Here is a 19,032-nt window from a genome sequence, read left to right as displayed (position 1 = left end):
CTGTTCCACTACTGAAGGCTGCAAGGACATGGAAGTCAGCCTGCCACAGGTTTTCATCCCACCCTTTCCCACTAAAAGCAGAAAAAAAACAACACAAGGATAGAGAGCCTGTAGAGAGGAACAGGGCACAGCACTTACAGGGCAAGAGCCATAACTTCCTACAGCAGGCATGCTATTACATGCACTTTCTGTCACAGTAGATGATGACTTAAAGCCATCTCATTAAATGCTGCAAGGCTTAAAAAGAAGGAAAAAAACAGCTGTTCCCCAACTTTCAAGGAAAAGAGCATAAATAAGCATACCTGCCTTCATCCATAAAGTAACCAGCCCAGACCTAGGCTTCACAGTATCTCTCTAAGAAAATAAACCCACCATAGACTTCACAGGATAAATACATAACTAAACCTTCTGGCACTTTTCTTCACCAGATAGAATTCTACAGCTTTAGCTATGTTAGCTCACAAGTGTGACAATTTTAACCCAAGCCTGTTTATATGCTTTTATTTAGAAGGGTCTTGTACCTGCAAGTCTGTATACATCACAAATCTTTTGAAAGGAAACAGATTTCAGACAACCACTGATGTCAGCATGAACTATTTAAGGAGTAGGGAGTTGCTTTAGACTAAGCCAGCTCTTCCCATTCCACTTAAAAACAGCCAGAGGAAAAAAAAAACAACAATGTAATGGTGATTATTAAAAGGAGTGGGTAGGGGGAGAGGGATTTGACCAGCTACTTTTCATAAGATGCTCAATGAGGAATTTCTTTGGACTAAAATTCAATCTGTTCAGACTTCTGTTATTCACGTGTGTAGTCCCAAGGAGTGGTAAACAGCACTTGTAAACTGAGAGGAAGCTGTGCCCACAGACCACAGCATATCAAAATACCCAGTGCAGGTCAAATCCAGACAAGTCTCCCAGCCACAGCATGGCCTCTGAACTCCTCAAATAAACTTTTGCATTTCCAGACAAAAGCGTGTTCTCCACATTACACACGAGCAATCTGCAAAGACTAAAGAGCACACACGAGGTAGCCAAGGAGAGTTAATAAAAGCACAGATATTACACCTTCTTCTTCTCTTCTGTGATCTCACTTTGGTAATTACCAGCTATTTCTACATATCTTAAGAGACTCACTTGTAAACAACAAATATAGGAACACACCAGTACATGTACAAAGAGTCAGAACTCAGGAAAGTGAGTTTATGAATTATGTTTACACATTTTTAATATAGTCTAATGATTAAATCAAAAGGGAAACTAGGAAGGGTATTTGCCCTTATCTTAATTAGCAAGACTGTTTATGCAGGCTGAAAGGTAAGCATGTGTTTGTTTCTCCATCTCATTTTTATGTATTACAACTGAAGAGTGTTGCATTATTTGAACTCTCAAAATCGTAAGTAGCTTCCAAACAATTTTTCCACAAATGATACTTAAAAATTTCACATTTGATCCATCCAAGCAAGACCTATTTTACCCAGAAAGAAAAGGGCTCTCACTTACCAGAAAGACTCAAAAGCATACAAAATAAACACAAAGCCCTTCCCAAACTTCTATCAATACGTGCTTCCCCTTAAAATTTCTACAAGTAAATTGCATCACTACAAGTTCAATTATGCCATTAAGTGGCTTTTTGCCCTAATTCTTCCAAACAAGAATGTATGAGGTCATTTGAGTGATATCTTAACTTCAGCATCTAAACTGGGATTGAAAACCAACCAACAAAACACAACCCCTAAATTGAAAACACCTAAAAAGCTGATCACAGTAGGTGCTTCATCCCAGACAAATGGAGTGGTTCAGGAACTCTAAAACTGGTTCCCATCCATTACTTCCCTCTCACTCACTCTTAAGTATTTGCTGTTCCCAGTATCACCAGCTCTACTATACCTGTTTTATGTGCTCTTTCACAGTCTTTCTCCTATCTACATGACATCTGCAATATTCAGAAATATTGCAGTATCTTAAGTTATTTTCCTGAATTATTTAAACAACCACTGCTATTTCTACAATGCAGAACATCCTGTTAAGACTTTTCTGAACCCTGAAGATGATAGGCAAGTTCGATGACATGGGCAAGTTTTTAGATTAAAAAATAAAATTAAGAAAAACCACACATGGGACAGCTGCACCTCCAAGCAACTCTCCTTGCTCAGCAAGGTCCAGAAGTGAGTGAGGAGATGACACACCCTGATTTGTGCCATTTCCCTGCAGGGAAGGGACCTCCTGCACAGGAATGGAGCAGGTCACCAGGGTCAGCAGCACCACTATGGATAAACCTGACAAAGTCCACCTGCCACAGCACCAAGCAATAAGCTAACAAAAATTAGATCAGATAGCAGACCTCCAAGTGTTTATAGCCCATGACTCAACTTTCCCTCCTGTACAGTGACCTTTACAGAGGACAGGAAAAGGAGGCGAGCATGCTTATATGTCAAATTCACACAATCCATTATCCAAAAGAGTAACTGGTATCAGAGGCTCCGAATCTACTTAAGAAGCAGAGCAGCAGTGGCCTATGATATCCCCAGAAGGCCAGAACAGAGGAAATTTGATTGTTTTTGTGCTCCTGGTATCTTGTGAAGCATGCACAATTTTTCCTCAAAAAGTAACAACAAAGTCATAAGGTAGAAGACACAGAAGTAGTGTGATCATCAGCACAAAGAGGATATTTTAAGACCTGCCTTAATGCTCAAGTTCAGTTTTGCAGAGACAGAATACAGCTGACATTTATTTGCCGGGACATATCAGAGCTACAGGAATACAGCATTGCACCCCAAAATACTCAGCATTACCCCAAAAACAGTGTCCAAATACTGTTCCCTTCCTCTATCAAGTGTTAGAATACTCTGAAAACAAAAGCAGAGCAGGGTAAGGCAAAAGTGAAATTGCCTGGAAAGCCTGAAGGGCACACTGAACAGATCCTTTTTTCCATTTAGGAAATTCACAGTAGAGTATCAATAATGGTAAAAAAACTTGAGGTCCAGAAGATAAAGTTCAGCAAAGTGACCTTTTATGCATTTCAGATCAAAAACCAGTTGGGTCATATGCACGCTCGGATAGCCTTGGGCATATGACAAACAAGCTTTAAAAAAAAAAGGTTTGTGAGCAAGCACTCCAGACAGCTGTGCTCAAGAGCTGTATCCATGAGACACGCTCAAACTTTGACGTTTGATATTGTAATCTACAGACGAGCCAGAGTTCAGTAAACAGCAAATGTGATTCTGCACAACCTTGTTATCTTTTCATCTCAACAGTTAAACCCATGTGAGGGAGTGCAAAGAGGTTACAAAATACTATCAGCACAGTTTATTAAATGGTCTTTTTGCATTTATTTTGCAGCAGGATAAAATTTAAAGCAGCAGAGACTTAAACATCTGTAAGTCAGAGGACCAGGGTGGATTGCTGAAAAAATCCTTTGGAGTTCCAGAGGCAAGAGGAAATTTTTCTTCAAGAAATTCTGCACTCTTACATAGCCACTGTTTACCAGACTGGAGAGGTTTGCTTTTAGTATGTTAGCTAAGCTCAAGTGAATAGCAAAGACGCATAGATTCTTCCCTTATTTTTCATGAACAGGATCCAAAGTAACAGATTATGGGGATTTTTCTGCTGGTTTTGCCTTTCCTCCCCATAGCCATGCACCTCTAGAGACCCATTATTCTGGGAGTTCTACGACTTTAACATATGATCTTGAAATTTGGTGAAATTTTGGACTTGGAGCACTCAACAGCGCCACTCCTGATTTCGAAACTGAAGGATTTCACACTTATCTCTGGTGTTCCACCTCCCCAACGCCCCCAATCCTTTTGGATCATTATATTCTGGTTTTGAACTTCAGCTTCTTATCTTTCTCACATCTCACCCAAAGAAATTTTGCTATCCACCTTCTGAAAGCACCTTTAGATAATTTCAATTTATTGTTGTTAATATTAATTCAAGAGAAAACAAGCTACTGTCCTATCTTTACACTTAGGAAGAAGAGAATAGAACCTGAAACCTTCAGCTTTTGCAAAAATGGAAGGGCAAGGGGTGCACTTGGGTTTGAGTTAGAGAGTATCTCCACAATCTAGAAATAGTCAAATAAGACTACCTATTGAATTAATGAGCATTTGAACGCTATTCTCATTTGCAAAATTACTTTAGCACATAAAATTCAAGTAACCAGAAGAAAGTTAGCTACCTCAACAGTGAGGAGCCCACATGCTTCTCTTGTTAGATGAAAGAAATTACAAAAACCAAGTACTCTGCAAAATAAGGTAAACACAGGCAGTGGTCCTTATTGCCCAAATGGATCCAGAAATCTCAGCAGACAGTTGTGTCCATGTTTCACATAGTTTTCTTCTTCCCCACCAAACTCAGTCCAGGGTAGGACTGGCAGAACACCCTTGCTTGGATCCCCCAACCCAGCAGGGATGTCTGCTTCCCCAGAAGCTACAATCTTAGGAAAACATCATGAGACAAAAAAGGTGTGGGAAAAAGCTTTTTGGGGGTCTTTTTGTCCTGTTTATATGACACTTGGCACATACTCATCTCTTTGCCAACTACAAAAACTCCTGAGTGGAGAGGAAAAAAAAACCAAAAACAACAACCCACTCAGGCAAGCAATTTTTTCCATAAATGATAAGCAAAACAACTACAGTCAAACAAAGTTGAAGGCTACTGGCAAGAAAATAGAGGCCTAGGCCCAGTTCCTTCTATTGCCTGAGAAATTAAGGCAGAAACCAGCATCTTGATGTTCCTCCCTGCTGTTTCATGCTGCTTTCTCACTGTATTTCTGCAGCAGTGGGAATAAAGACAAAAGAAGCACCGAAGAACAAAGCCTGAAACTCATTCTGGCAAAAACAGGGAGAGGGAACAAAAGACAGAGTGGAAGTGGATGGACTACTTATAGCAATTATTGTCAAACATTTTTGCACTTCCTTCCTTAATGTAGCTCCTTTTGTACACAAAGACCTCCAAATAGTTCTGAGAGGTTCCCTTTGTAAAACAAGGAGAAAGGAAAACTGTAATAAGACTATGCAATGAAGATAAATCTTCCCAATAATGCAAGCTCCAGGAAACACATGGAGGTCAAATAAAACTATTATTTGCCTTTTCAAACACTATTTTCTTCAGCTGCTAAATAAAAACATTATGAAGCCATTTTACACAGTAAAATTTAACCTTCTATTAACCTTCCATATTAAGTAAACAAACCTTTCTAGCCAATAAGCATCATTGTGAACTCTCCGGGATGATAAGCAATACCTTAATTACATTCATTTACATGACTTTGAAATTGTTCCAGACCAAAGTCAACAACTGCAAGGTCAAAGAGTATGGAAATCTAAAATAAGGAGAAATCCATAGTCGGCCAGTTCACAAGGATTATGCAGCATCTTTCTAACCCAGTTTGCAAAGGGTCAGGGATACCAACCAAGTACTAACTTTTCATCAATTAGATCAAAAAAGCAAATCCTCCAAAACACCAAAGACAAAGTCCATCCCTCCTTTTTTTTTTGAAGACTATTCAAAATTGAAAGCAATTGGCACTTCAGAATTGTTTTTAATGCCTAATGGCCAATCCAGCTGTAGGAACACCTTATGCAAATGTTTTATAGTATTCTAAATGAAAGGCACAACATAAAATAGACTTTTAAATAATAGATCCATATCACTGAGAACTACTGAATATTTGGTATAGTGCCTTTATACTTGGGAATGCTAAACTGACAAGTTTACAACTTTTAGAATGCTACATGAACACTTTCATTGCTTCATCCATGGTACACTTAGAGTGAGAAATGGCAATAATACTCAAACAGCAATTAGAAAAAACTTTTTTAACAATGACTGTTGCAAGAAACTTCATAAAGTAGAAACAGCATAAAAGTAGACACAGTCCATCCATTCCTAAGACATTAGACAATGGCTCAGATATGATCAATAGCACTCAAATTAGCCAGAGTGGAGCACACATGCACACTGCACTGATGGATCATTTCAGGATTACATTTTGTCTATTATAACCATGAAATTATTACAAATATACATATACAAAAATCTAAAGTACAGCTTTTGGATTTAGGCAGTCCAATATTGATACACTGCAGCCGACAACATTTTCTTAGTATTAAATTAGATAAATCTCCCTGCACCCTACTTTACTAGCAAAGCACTTTTTATACAACTCTCAAGCCAGCAACCTTCTGCAATTTAAGTATGATTTAGTGCAAGAGAAGCAATGAGTATTATAAAATTTATGCTTGTTCACCTTCTCTCCCCACAGAGAAGGGCAAGACGTTTTTTCATGTAAATATGTATTAGATCCAAATCATTTAAATAGATATTATTCCATAGAGAACATGATGCTGCATATGCCCATTTCAGCTCCATGTTACTAAATAAACTGCAAGATAATGATGTTGCCTTGTTCATCCTAAAGGACACTGTAAATATTTCTAGGCATTTCAAACAGAAGTAAAAAGAAGAGACATTCACAAGAAAAAAAGAAAAACTAGGGTGGCTCTTACAGAGCTTCCTAAAGTGAAGACAAGTTACTGGCAAATTAGGAAATCTCTTTAGGAACAGGTCACAGCTGCCACAGAAATATATAGCTCAGGTACACGGAATCTTTACAGTATGAATAGCACATCATTGCTATCATCCAATTTCATTTTCCTTTAAATGAAGAAGGGAAAGATAATCACATTTGCAAGGAGAAAACCAAGAAACTTCAGACAGGTGACTACTTCTAAAAATTAACATAGAAATGCTAAATGCAGGGTGCCAAATGCTAATTTGTCTCTAATACGTCTCAGTTATATTTAGCTACAAGTGTCACTGCTTGAATGGAAAAGAGACAGAACAGGGAATCCTTAAACAGTGCCTTAAAAATGAGAGCTTTAAGCATGACTTTTAGGTCAATGCATGTATCTCCCTGCTTTTGACAAAATGCAACTGAAGTTAATCAGCACCTTACACAAAATGCAATATAAGTTAACAATTTATTTCTAAACCACGTATATATTTAAAGTGAGGAGGACTGTCATTTGACTTGAAGCCATCACATACCATTTGGGCCACAGTCAGTTATCTTACAATACAGTCTGACCTCTACTTGATTTTAAAATAGGATAATCACCTTCAACTGTGTATGAACCTTGAACATTATCAAAAACAGTTTTATTGCATCAACGATTTATTAATAGTCTTATATTAATAGTAATGTAGCTTTGACTTTACAAAGTCATAAAGATGACGAGAAAAACAGGCAAGACTTATTGTGCTACCTATTTTATTTTAGGCTTCTAAGGCAACCTCATGACACAATCAGAAAAACTATCCTGAAAGTAAGAGCTACAAAGGAAAAACAACAGAATACGCATGTATCGTCCCAGTTCAACAGCAGAGCAGGAAGGACACAGGCAGCATAATGAGTTCAGACAAATGCTGGAACCTTTCAAGTACCAAAACTGTCCTGCAGCCAACTGTGCTTGGAACTGCAGAAGTGCCCGTGCTGAGACAGGTGAGCTCTGGACAGCAGCGAGGAAAAGGTGCGAGCCTTCCGTGGCAATGTGCTAAGCCAGATTCCCCTTCCAAGGAAAGCACTGCAGAACGCCCAAAGCCTACAGGCTCCCATTCAAAACAATCCTGAGCAAGGAGGAAACGTTGCTCCCTGAGTGTTTCTGCTTCCCAGCTCTCACCCTGCCGTGCACGCGGTCACTTCTGGAGCTGCTGGCCCCATTGCACCACAGTTCAAACAAAGAGCGGCTAAGAAAGTACAATATTCTATAACTGGCATTTACAGCATCGGCCTTGGACTCCTAATCTTTACCAGACGGGCACACAAATCAATCTATCAGCTCATAAAGGTATGCTTTTTAACCTCCAAAACAGATGGGATTGGCCAGAAACGTCTGGCATGTCAAACTGCTAATCGAGGCTGCCCTTTGCACAAAATAACCCACTTAAGTTGAGGCATGGTTGCACTGTAACAGACATTAGTCTGTGGGAAACCCATTTAACTGTCACATACTCCCGCCACTCTTGCTCTCCCTTAATTAAGCCTAATGCCTTATGCTTTGACCTTTTGTTCTAGCCTATTAACCCTATCTAGTACAAGTTCAAATATGTTAAACCTAAAAGTTTGCTTTTAATATTAAATGCCAAGCTACAGAAAGAGTGAGGGATGCTTCTCTACCTTGCAAATTAGCAACCCCTGTATTAGTCCCCAAAGACAAAATATGTTCAAACGCTGATCAGTTTCACAACAAAAAAAGTGGAGTTTCTTCCACTGGAATAGCCTACTTTTTCCTCTTCAGAGGAGGGTGAGAGAAAAAAAAAAGTGAAACTTCTGCAAGCAACTTCATATCCTCAGGCTTTTGGGTTTTTATCCAACAAGAAAAGCACATACTATCAGCCAAGATCATACTGCACTCATTTGCTATTCTCTGAAACCCATCATTAAAAATAAGACATAATTGGTTTACAGTGACCAAATTCTCCTCAATTAAAGGCTGCCTCTGCCAACCCTCCTCACACTGAGTCACCATCTTGTTCCTTTGACAAGATACTTACACTTACTATTAGTATGTAATTCTCATATGCATCTCCAGGTGAGTTGCAGCCTTTGAAGTTTCTCAGACTGGCACAGACTTAAACAAAGACAATTTATTCATTCTAGCTCCACACGTTTCCTTTTATGCAAGCTCAACTAAAGCATGGAGCGCCTTCTGCTCCACTATCTCTTAATTCACAAAGGTTACACAGCATCAACAAGACCAGCAGATATGCTTTTAAAGCAGTACTCTTTTGGAGAAAGTCTACCCTAAGGGTCTAGAACTCTGACTTAAACAAGAACTCTAATCCCAGTGACAATAACAAACCTCTGATCAAGACACTACTGGACTCCACAACAAAGCTATTTATGTATGCAAGCAAGCTTGGTATATCAACAGAGGTCTTCCACAATTAATGCTCATAACTAATAAACCTATTCCCCACTCCAAAAAAAACAACAATGACTGCCCATAACTGCTTTATAACATAGGTTAGAAACAGGAAACAGAATGCAAACTGTGTGGAGATTACCAGCCATGTGTACACTGACAAACATGTTCTCAAATCTTTAGTTTAACCACCTTACTGACAAGTTGAACACTCGGTGCAACATCCTTCTTTAGAGTTTATGCTTCTGCAACTCTGACTAAATAGAACTCCTTTTACAAAGAGGAAACAATCTTGAACCAAAGCTCTGAATTACTTTGAAAATGTGAAAGATTTCAAAAGGCTTGTTGCCACAAAAGCCACTGTCTACTAAGTTCTATTAAAGCTGTATAAGAGACCATCTGCTGCTGATCACAACAATTCTCCAGTTTTAAATTGCTAATTAATTAATTATGTTTTAATTCCAAAGTGCCTGTCTTACTGATTCTGAGACCAGCAAGTAATACCATTAACTTTTCTGTAAATACAATTGCTCAGACAACTATAAGATGCACTACAGCAACATTCAACTTCTTTTTTTGAAAAGTCAAATAGAAAAAACATTGCGGGGAAAAAAATGGATTTCTAATTGCAATTCTTGGTTATTCCTAAAGCACTGATTCTGGTTAATCCAAATCCCTACAATTTAAGAAGTGCATGTATTTTCTAGTTATTTCACTGGGCTATATTCTATTGTGTTGGAGATGCTCAAACAGCACTACACAGACCAATGTTGTATTTGAGTAAAGTCAAGCAATGCATGGATTTATTTAAAATAAGAGAAAAATACATCCTTGCATCTGCAATCTGTGTCATTACAATGGATATGAGAAAGCTCTGCAGGCTGGGATTTGGTATGACTGCCTCCAGCTTCTAGACCTTCCCTACTAATGCTCACAAAAGTTGCCACTGGAGGCAATGCAAATGAGTCCTAAGAGAGACAAGAAACAAAACAACAACTGCTTGTCAACCATTACATGCCCAAATTGTATTCTTTATGCTCATCAGCATTCTCAAGTTCTTAGGCACGCATGTAGGCCCACCGAGGACAGTGGGGCTACTCAAGTGAATAAAATGACTCACAAACCAAAGTGCATATACATAAGCAATCACTGGACAACACTTGGGGAATTATTCCCTGGTATCAAAGAAAAATAGGATTTAGGAAATGGGAACCAAGGGAGCAGATCTGAACAAAATGACAGCGATGCTAAATGTCTACAAGCCATTGTAATGTAATATCTAATAATGATTTTACTGTGACGGTCCCTTGCCACACAAGCTCAATTTGGATCTGTTTTATTTAAAAAATAAGAGAGATGGTAACACAGTAAGTGTTATTTAATCTTCTCTTTCAGTCTGAAATTGCATGTAAATCAAGTTCTTCACTATTTAGCTACCTCCCAAACAGGTGGGCTCAATCTTCAGAATTTTACAGCAAATTCCACACAAAAAGTTCAGATGTTACAAAAATACTTATTTTTCCATAATCAGCACAAATATTAAAAAGAAACCCAACTCTTACAGTACAAGAGAGGGATTAACTTGAACATTTATCACTTCAAAACATATTATAATCCTAAAAGGCTTATACAAGGCACACAGCTGTCTGACAGCTTTGGCAAGACAAAGCACAAACCCCAAACCAAAGAGACAAGGTAAACAACCCAAACAAATCATTTACCTTGAATGTGGTTCCATTAGGAAAGCTCTTCCTTCAGGAGTCCAAGGATGCAGCAATTGTCTTCCTCAAAAATTTCATGCTTGATCTGAAAAGAACAGCAGAAATACCTCTGTGAAATTCTGCAAATCATTCTTTCCTACCTAATGTGCCTTGATCTACTTTCTTACTGTTGGTGTAACAGAGAGCAATACTTTATTTTGTTTAGTGCAAACAGCAAATAACATTTTCATATCAGAAGAAAAACGTAGTTCCAAATTTCAGAAATCAAAATCTTCCAGACAGAACCATGAGTAAAACTAGTAGAAACAACTCATGGTGTCTAGACTTGTACTAAGGGACATTATTCTGCAAGAACAAAATCCACATTCAACTCTAAGCCAGAATCCTCTTTTCCTTCCTTTCATTCAAAAAACAGCTGTGACATGAAAGCCCTCCTTCCTATGTAGTGGTTACTGCTTAACACTTCAAACTTGCACCCATGAACATCAAAATCAGGTTTTAAAGAGCCTCTTTTAATTTACATATACATAAGTAAAAGACAAGAGTATAGTATAACAGGGGAGCTAAATGCAACAAAATTAGTTCAAAAAAACAAAACAGCAGAAATTGTAATATTTGCTTTTGAGAAATTTAAGAACAGTATATAACCCTATTTTGTTTTAGTTAGAGAATGTTATCCATTACAATCCCAACCTTAATGTTCTTCTCAGCACTTGTCCATTATTCTTAAGTGAAATTTTGCTAAAGGTTGCAAACTTAGAGCTAGCCCAGCTCATTCTTATTTCTACTATTTCAGCCTTGTTGTTGTGACAAGCCTCACTATTAAAGGTCTTTTTTTTGGTTACCATCAAAGCAGCAAGCTTATTAAGCTTATTGTGCATAGAGTCAACTTTAGATACAATAAAATACATTTTAAAGAATTAAGAAGACACTTTCTCCACCACTAAGCTGAACTTTCCCCTCCCTCCTTCTGCTTGGCAATGGGAGAGTTCCTTTCCTTATTTCAACATCTTTAGCCTCTGTTCCCACAAAAAAAAAAAAATGCATACAAAAGCTTTTTAAACACAGAATTTCTCTAGCATGGAGGACCCTGCAGGTGGGTCCAGGTGGGTAGGATAGAGGGGAAGAGTGGGAAGTGTGTGTGCTGGGGGCACATCTGAGCGTTTCCCCCTCCACAAAACCACTGGAGTCCGAGCCAGATTAGAGAAAACACCTAACTCTGACCACTGCAATGTGCTTGCTAACTAGAAAAAGAGATACAGGTGTTGATCAATGGGTCATCATCCAAAAAAACACCTATTCAAAGCTTGCAGGGACATGAAATAACAGCAGCATGCTGGACTACTGCCAGCACCAAGACCCAACAAAAGATGCCCAACAATAGAGCCAATTAGGCTGAAAAATAAATAAATACCCTGGAATACTACATGCAGACACTATTTTAAATCCTTCTCCCACACACATAACAAAATGAAAAGGTAAGTTGCATCACAGAAGGGGCACATTGCTCAAAATTTGTAGTTAGTAAGCGAGGGAAAAAGATCTACCATCACAGTAGAAATTAACAGAGAAATGACAGGTACAGTGACAAAGGTGCTAACAAACACAGTTCAAAGCCTTCTCAACTCTATTTTACTGAAAGGGTGAATAAGCTGGATGTGGAATCTTTTGTAGACAATGAAAAACAGGATAAGAGGTGCCAAAGAGCAGAAGAAAGTGCTATTAAAAAAAAAAAGCCACCTGAATTTGAGAAAAATAGATTAAAATAGTTAATAGAAAATTGCAGTATTACTGCACTATACTATAGATGTAGACAAAATGCTTTGAACTTAGTCATTCTTACTTCCAGAGAAAAGAGATTGCTATGTAGTAGGGAAAAATACAGAATAAGATAAAAAAATGCACTCCACACAGTATTGCCATCAAGGTTCAGTGTATAGATGGGATTTCCTTCTAGGTCAGCATTCAGCAGTCTTTGCTGTATTATTCCAAGTGACTACAAAAGGTTTATGAGAGTTCAGTGAAAAGACAACAACAGAATTTGTTATTTCTGGGAAAAATTCCATATTCATTCAGTATGTTTTAAAAATCGAGGAGGAAAAACAGAACTTTTCTAGAGTAATATTTTATTCCCAAACTCTCTGCATCTGAGCCACTCACTTGACACACCTTATAGTTTTTGGAATGTTGATTTGTGTTGTTTCATGGACTACCAAACGCAGGATAGGTGATAACACAAACACTACCACCAAGGCCATCTCCTGGGGCAAGAACCATCATTTCTTTTTACATTTGAGGCAAGCCCTGCTTTTCACATCACTGAAAAGGCCTTTCCAGTTCAGCTTCCCTCTCTCTCTTTTAACAGTGGGATGGGGCACAGAGAAGAAGCAGAAAGCAGGTAGATATGAATCTTAAAAGTCTGCTATGGAAAAACTTCAGAACAACAATACCAACTCTAGGACCAATGAGAACAAAAATATGGCTCATCTGTGAGCAAGATGTAAGATCTACAAGCAAGATTTACTTGCTTGGATACATTTCAACACAGAACTTCATGGACTATTTTTTGGGGCAAATTAAATACTCCCTTATTTGTTTTCAAATAGTTTCATCCAAGACTGGAACACATTTTACATCTAGCACCTGATCTCTCTGCAAGGACTCCCTCACAACTTCCTTTCTTGAGAGGAGGAAGATCATCCCCTCAGAAGTCTTTCCCAACACCCAGTTTCTCTCCTACATTAAACTCACAGTCTTAGAAACCAGTGACTAAAACAGAAGATCTGTAGCTTCTGCTTTTAATCTGATTTTGTCTACAAGCAACATTGGTTTTCCTCTGCTGAAGGCAATTTGGAAATAAGTGGTATGAAAACAAAATTTCACTCAAGACAGGCAATTAAACAAGAGCAATGAGCTCCAATAACAATTTAAGTATGAGAAGACTATGCCAGGAGGGGTTTGACCCAAGCTAAGGCGTCTAGCAACTGCCTCTTCCCCTTTCTACACATGAATATTTATTTACATGAGTTTTAGTTTCTATTCTCCTTCTTCAACCATCAAGCCAAGTGACCTGCAACAGACAGCCAAATAAATTACCAAATTAATTCTTTCAAGTGCTAAATAGGTCTGTGAGCATTTCCAAGTATTTGAAATAAATAATCCAGAAACCCTAAAGAGCAAGCATTTCTCTTTACAGTCTCTCTGCCCACTTTTCCCAAGGAATATCTTCCCACTGGGAAACACATGAGTTTTCACATGATCCCAGATGTTCACCCAGAGTTACTGAGTGCCAACCCTTGTATGCTGCTCTCTAATTCAGTCTTTTCCAATGCAACTAGTGAATCCCTAACACCAAAATGTGGAAAAGCAATGCCACAACCCTGCTAAACACTTCCCCCCAGCTCTCCCCCTGTTTGCTGCAGGCAGGCCAGCACAGCTCAGAGTTACTGTTCTTATCGTTTTGGCCTGTTGGCAGGAAGAAAGGGAAAACCACAAATGCTGTTACCATTAACCTTTTTGTCTTTAGTTCAAGGCTGTTTAGACAGACTGTCAAATTTATGCTTTGTATCTTTTTTCTACATTTATGCATATTCTTTCACACCTTCTCCTCTTGCTCAGGCTTCACTCCCTACCTACCTACCTTTCTGCTTGTTTGTCATTGCCTGCCCTCCTGAGCAGCAATGATTTATACTTCAAACTTTGCACTTCTTGTCCCAAAAGGGTATTTAAGCTTTTTAATCCATTGGATAGCTATCCTATTAACCTTGCCTCCTACTCCTCACCCAACCCATCACTCAGCAGGTGGGAGATGAGCCCTGCCCTGCCTGCAGGCACCATGCATGGGAGGGTGGCCACCAAAGCCCCCCATGCAAAAGGGGCTTGTGCCCCCAAACCAGGCACCCAGCTGGGATCCCCTCACTTCCCCAGGCTCTCTTCTGGATCCCCTCCACTCCCTGTACATTGACATACAGGAAAAAGAAACACAACCAACAAGACTTTTGGGGTTCAAGGTAAACTCTGAAGAGCTATTCTAAAATAATAATTCAAAGATCTTATGGTCTTCATGTCTTCTCTGACAGCTCTGCAAGGAGGTGTCAAGCACAGCTCTGGAGCAGGACAGCTGACTGGGGGAAATGCAACTCCCTGGCTTTGCCTTGGGCAAGTTTATACATGTGCTTGGCACAGTGCAAAACAGGGTTTATCTTTTATTGTAGCCATGGCCTGCACTGTCCCTGGTAAAGTTAACAGTGCTTTCACTGCTAATGATAATAAAGCTGGCACTAAACTTTTTGCCAATGCTCAAAGCCTGAAAAATAAAGTTCGCTCTGAAGAGACAAAATAAGCTTTAAGCAACCAAGACTCTGTCAATTCTTTTAAGCAAATCCTGCAATAAGCAAAACCACAGGCAAATATGAGCATCATAAAGTTAATTCATGTTTGAATTAACTGAATCACTTGAAGTTTTTCTTGATGCCTTTTACAGGACAAATTTACCCCAAACACTGCAGGTGATACAACCAGTGATTAGATCACCCTTTTAAGTTTACAATATAAAAACATTATTTACTTTTGCTTCTTTATCAACATAGTTTTTATGACTATAATAAATTTTGGTTAGCACATCTTTCACTTCAGAAAAAGAAACAAGCATGGGAAGCAGAGAAGAAGAGCATGTTTTCATCAGCAATTTTCTGCCAAAAGACTAAAAGGGAAAAAACCCCAAAAATCTCAATCCAGCATGGTTTGGCATTTGACTGCATGCTGTGTTCTGTGCACACATGGCCTACAAAACCTGAAAGCCATTGATAGCTCCTGCTCCTTAGATAACCCAGAAGCACAGGCCAGTCTAGCAGCAGGTCAGATTTCACCCCTGCCCAAAACAAGCAGTCACTACTCCCTACCTCCTCCATGGCACTCACAGAACACAAACACCCTTACATACGCATTTCACTCATGACTAACTCGCTGTCTTGCTTTGGAGTTCATGTCAACTCCACCTCAGGAGACCACTGACAGAACAACAAGTCAAAACTTCCCCACCACAAGTTTGGGAACACAGCTGCTTCAGACAGCAAAAACCCCAAAGCTGCCTGAACACTGTTCTCGATGAGAACTTCTGCCTTCCAAGATGTTAGCTACTCATGCCCATAGAGCAGAATTACTCAGATGCCATTAAATCGGATCCCAACCACAAGATATCCTCAGCTCAGAGAGCTTTTGTCATCTGGCATCTAAATGTGTCACTCTCTCATGTGTTCAGTCAGCCCTGGAAGCAGTAAATCGCATTTGTGTATTAAAGAAAATGTTCCCTGCTCGCTCAGGAATACACATCCCCCTTTCCACAAGTGACTGCTTCCTCCCCACAGCTCTTCGCAGATTGGATTCGCACTCTTTGTTAAATAAAGCTTTACGGTATCTCTGAACATTTATAGTGCCATGACTCAGTTAAATTCTAATCAGCCTGTGAGCTGTCTGACACTGCAGCAGGTCCCCTCAAAATAAAACGAGGAATAATATAGTCTCCAGATTCCAGAGAGATGAGGCAAAAGAGGACAACTTCCACTTCAGCCTTCTTAACAACAACATAATCCCGAAGCCAGGAATCCCTGTTTTTTCCAACACCTTCAACATGTGTCAAGCCTTTTATCGGAATCCTTCTTTAAATTAAAAGCCCAGTAAATCACCAGGATACACAAGACAGAAGAAGTAAATCACCAGGATACACAAAGGTGCAGCACAGACACAAGGCTGTCTGCTCGCTACAACGCTGCCCCCGTTTTGCCTATACTACGTTTCCTTATGTTTCACTACCTCCCAACTTAATCACCCACTGACACTTCGAAAGAAGAGCCTCAAACAACACGCTCTGTAGGGAAAAACGAAGGGTGGAAGTGGGAGGAAGAAAAAATTTTAAAATTCACCTTTAGAGGGCTTCGGGGACACACCAAAAAAAACCAAAAAAAAAAAAACCACACCACGTCTGGAAAAGTAACCTTTAGTCTAGAAGGGAAACAGCGACGTCCCTAAGGAGCCCGGAGCGATGAGAAGGCATCTTTGGGGGGCGCAGGGAGCCGAGCCTGAGCCGCGGCCGAGCGGGGCCGCCGGCGGCAGCCCCGGGCTGGCTGCGGGCCCGCAGGTGGCGGCGGGCGGGCAGCGCCAGGGCCGGCAGGAGGCGGCGGGGGCGGCGTGGCCTTGCCCGCAGCCCCGGGAGCGAGGCCGCGCCGCCGCAGCCGCTGCGCACCCGGGGAGCGCCCGGCCCCGGGCATCGCTCGCTCCGGGAGGGGCGGCGCGGGGTCCCCGCCAAAGGGGGGCCCGGCCGTGCGCTCGGCGAAGCACTGGCGGGTCCCGGGGGGACGGAGTAGTAACTTTTCCGTTCCGCCGGCTCCCCCAAACCCACCGCGACCCGGCAAACTTTCCGCCCGCGCCGGGGGTGCCGCGGGGCGGCCGCCGGGCTCACCCCGGCATTGTTCCCCGGTGCCGCCGCCCGGCAGCGCGGCCCCGGCCCGGCCCGCCCCGCTCGGCCATTTCCCCGGCGGAACAGCGCCGCACTCACCCCGCAGCCGCCGCGGCTCCTCCCGGGCGGGCTGGCCGAGCCCCCCGGAGCCGCTCCGGCCGCAGCCGCCGCGCACGCCGCCCCGCTGTCGCGGCCGGTCCCGGCGCTGAGCTCCGGGGCAGCGGCGGCTGGCGGAGCCGAGGCGGGCGGGCGGACGGACGGACGGACGGACGGATCCCCGCGGCTGGAGGACAGGACAGGGCTGGACAGGGCAGGACGCGCCGCCTCCCTCCCGCCACCCCCGAGCCCGCGCGTCCCCCCCGCCCCGCGCATCCCCGCGCACATACAGGGCGAGCCGAGCTCCGCTGCGCTGCTCTCCGCGGCTCGGGGCTCTGCTGCAATGCCTGCGAGGCTGACTTTCAAAGCCTAACCCGCAGCCGCGATCCTCCCTCTCCGCCTTCCACCTCGCCCGCCGCGGCGCAGCCCGGCCCCTCCCCGCGCCGCGCCATTCATCTCTCCAGCCAAGTTTCTTAACCCTTTGGTACCCTCCCGGCAGGAGGCAGGGCGGGATGCGGGAAGCAGGGATGCGCCCCCCGCCCCGCCCGGCGCGGCGAGGGCAGGGCAGGGCAGGGCGGCCGCGCCGCACGTACGCGCGTCCCATCCCCTCCTGCCCTCTCCAATTAATCTCACTGAAGTCGCAGAGCCCCCGGGAAACAAACTTACGAGCGACAGCACCGGAGGACCCGTATCTAATGAAAGCGGCAGCGGCTTAAAAATAACCTTTTTTTTTTTCTTGTTGTTATTTTTTATTTTCTTTTTTCTTTCCCCCTTTGGCTGCTTTGGAATAATAGGGGGGGTGGGCGCTGCTAGTGTTACTAGTACTTATCGGTTTAGAGCTTATGTTTTCAGCCTTTCCTCCGAAAAAACACGCGCTAGAAACTTCAGTGCTATTATTATTATTGTTATTGTTGTTGTTGTTATTGTTAGTACCGCTGTTTTGGAGGAAAAGCCGGGATGCTCCCGGCACGGGAGGGCAGCGGCCCCGGCACCTGAGGCTGCTCCCGGCCGCGGCCCTGCCAAATCCCGGCACGGCTCCTCATCCCCGGCCCCAGCCTCCCAGGGCACCGGGAGCGGGGAGCATCCCTGCCGGCTCCCTATCCCCGGCCCCAGCCTCCCAGGGCACCGGGAGCGAGGAGCATCCCTGCCGGCTCCCGGCACGGCTCCTCATCCCCGGCCCCAGCCTCCCAGGGCACCGGGAGCGGGGAGCATCCCTGCCCGCTCTGCCAGGGCGCCCGGCGCTCCCTGTGCCGCGGGGGAAGGAGGACAGGCGGGGGAAGCGCTCCCAGGATCGGGGGCAGACTGATCAAAGCCATGCTGTCTGCCCACGTGGCAAATAAATACAGTTGGGGAGGGGAAAAATAAAATAAATAAATAAACAACCCGGGGTTGGGCAGTGCTTCCCAAGAAGAGTCAGCCCTACGTTTTGGTAGGCAACGTCCCCAAACCTCTGCTGTCAGAAATTGCACTGAATGTCAAGTTGTTCTTTAGACTTTGCTGCCACCAAAGAGAGTACGCTGAGATACAGGCTGAACTTGCCTGTATAAACGAAACTAAAAAGTGCATGCGACCTTCATCACACCTCCTGAGTGCCCGTGTTTAACAAACGTCTCGACGTGTCGCACACTGTCTGCCAAACCTTTACAGAGTGCTCCATGATACTTCACTTCTACAAGTCAAAGACTGACGAAAGAGAAACAAATTTGTTTGCAAGTCACATATAAACTGCATGGTAATTACTGCATTAACACATGCCAACCTTTTAGCTTTAAAACTCAGGTAAAATAAATGATCTGTTCAAGCGTCTTTTTAGTAAGAGACTAATACTAAAGGA

The 19,032-nt window shown here is 42.4% G+C and overlaps 1 protein-coding gene across 4 annotated transcripts in view; it reads right to left on the bottom strand.

The window, feature by feature from the left end:
• NRIP1 (nuclear receptor interacting protein 1) overlaps positions 1 to 17,645 on the bottom strand; it is a 73,325-nt gene extending 55,680 nt beyond the window's left edge. For 2 of the 4 annotated variants that reach the window (XM_077174502.1, XM_077174503.1), the window contains exons 1-2: positions 17,489 to 17,645; positions 10,649 to 10,733 (exon numbers count right to left, since the gene is read on the bottom strand). The gene's annotated coding sequence lies outside the window, so the exon portion shown is untranslated. Of the gene's footprint in view, positions 1 to 10,648; positions 10,734 to 17,201; positions 17,377 to 17,488 lie in introns of those variants that run through there. The other 2 variants (XM_077174504.1, XM_077174505.1) reach the window with 1 other exon arrangement.
• Between the last annotated feature and the right edge of the window lie 1,387 nt (positions 17,646 to 19,032).

The sequence above is a fragment of the Agelaius phoeniceus genome, chromosome 2 (assembly GCF_051311805.1).
Source record: "Agelaius phoeniceus isolate bAgePho1 chromosome 2, bAgePho1.hap1, whole genome shotgun sequence".
Classification (NCBI taxonomy): Eukaryota; Metazoa; Chordata; class Aves; order Passeriformes; family Icteridae; genus Agelaius; species Agelaius phoeniceus.
This window is presented reverse-complemented; position numbering and strand designations above follow the sequence as displayed.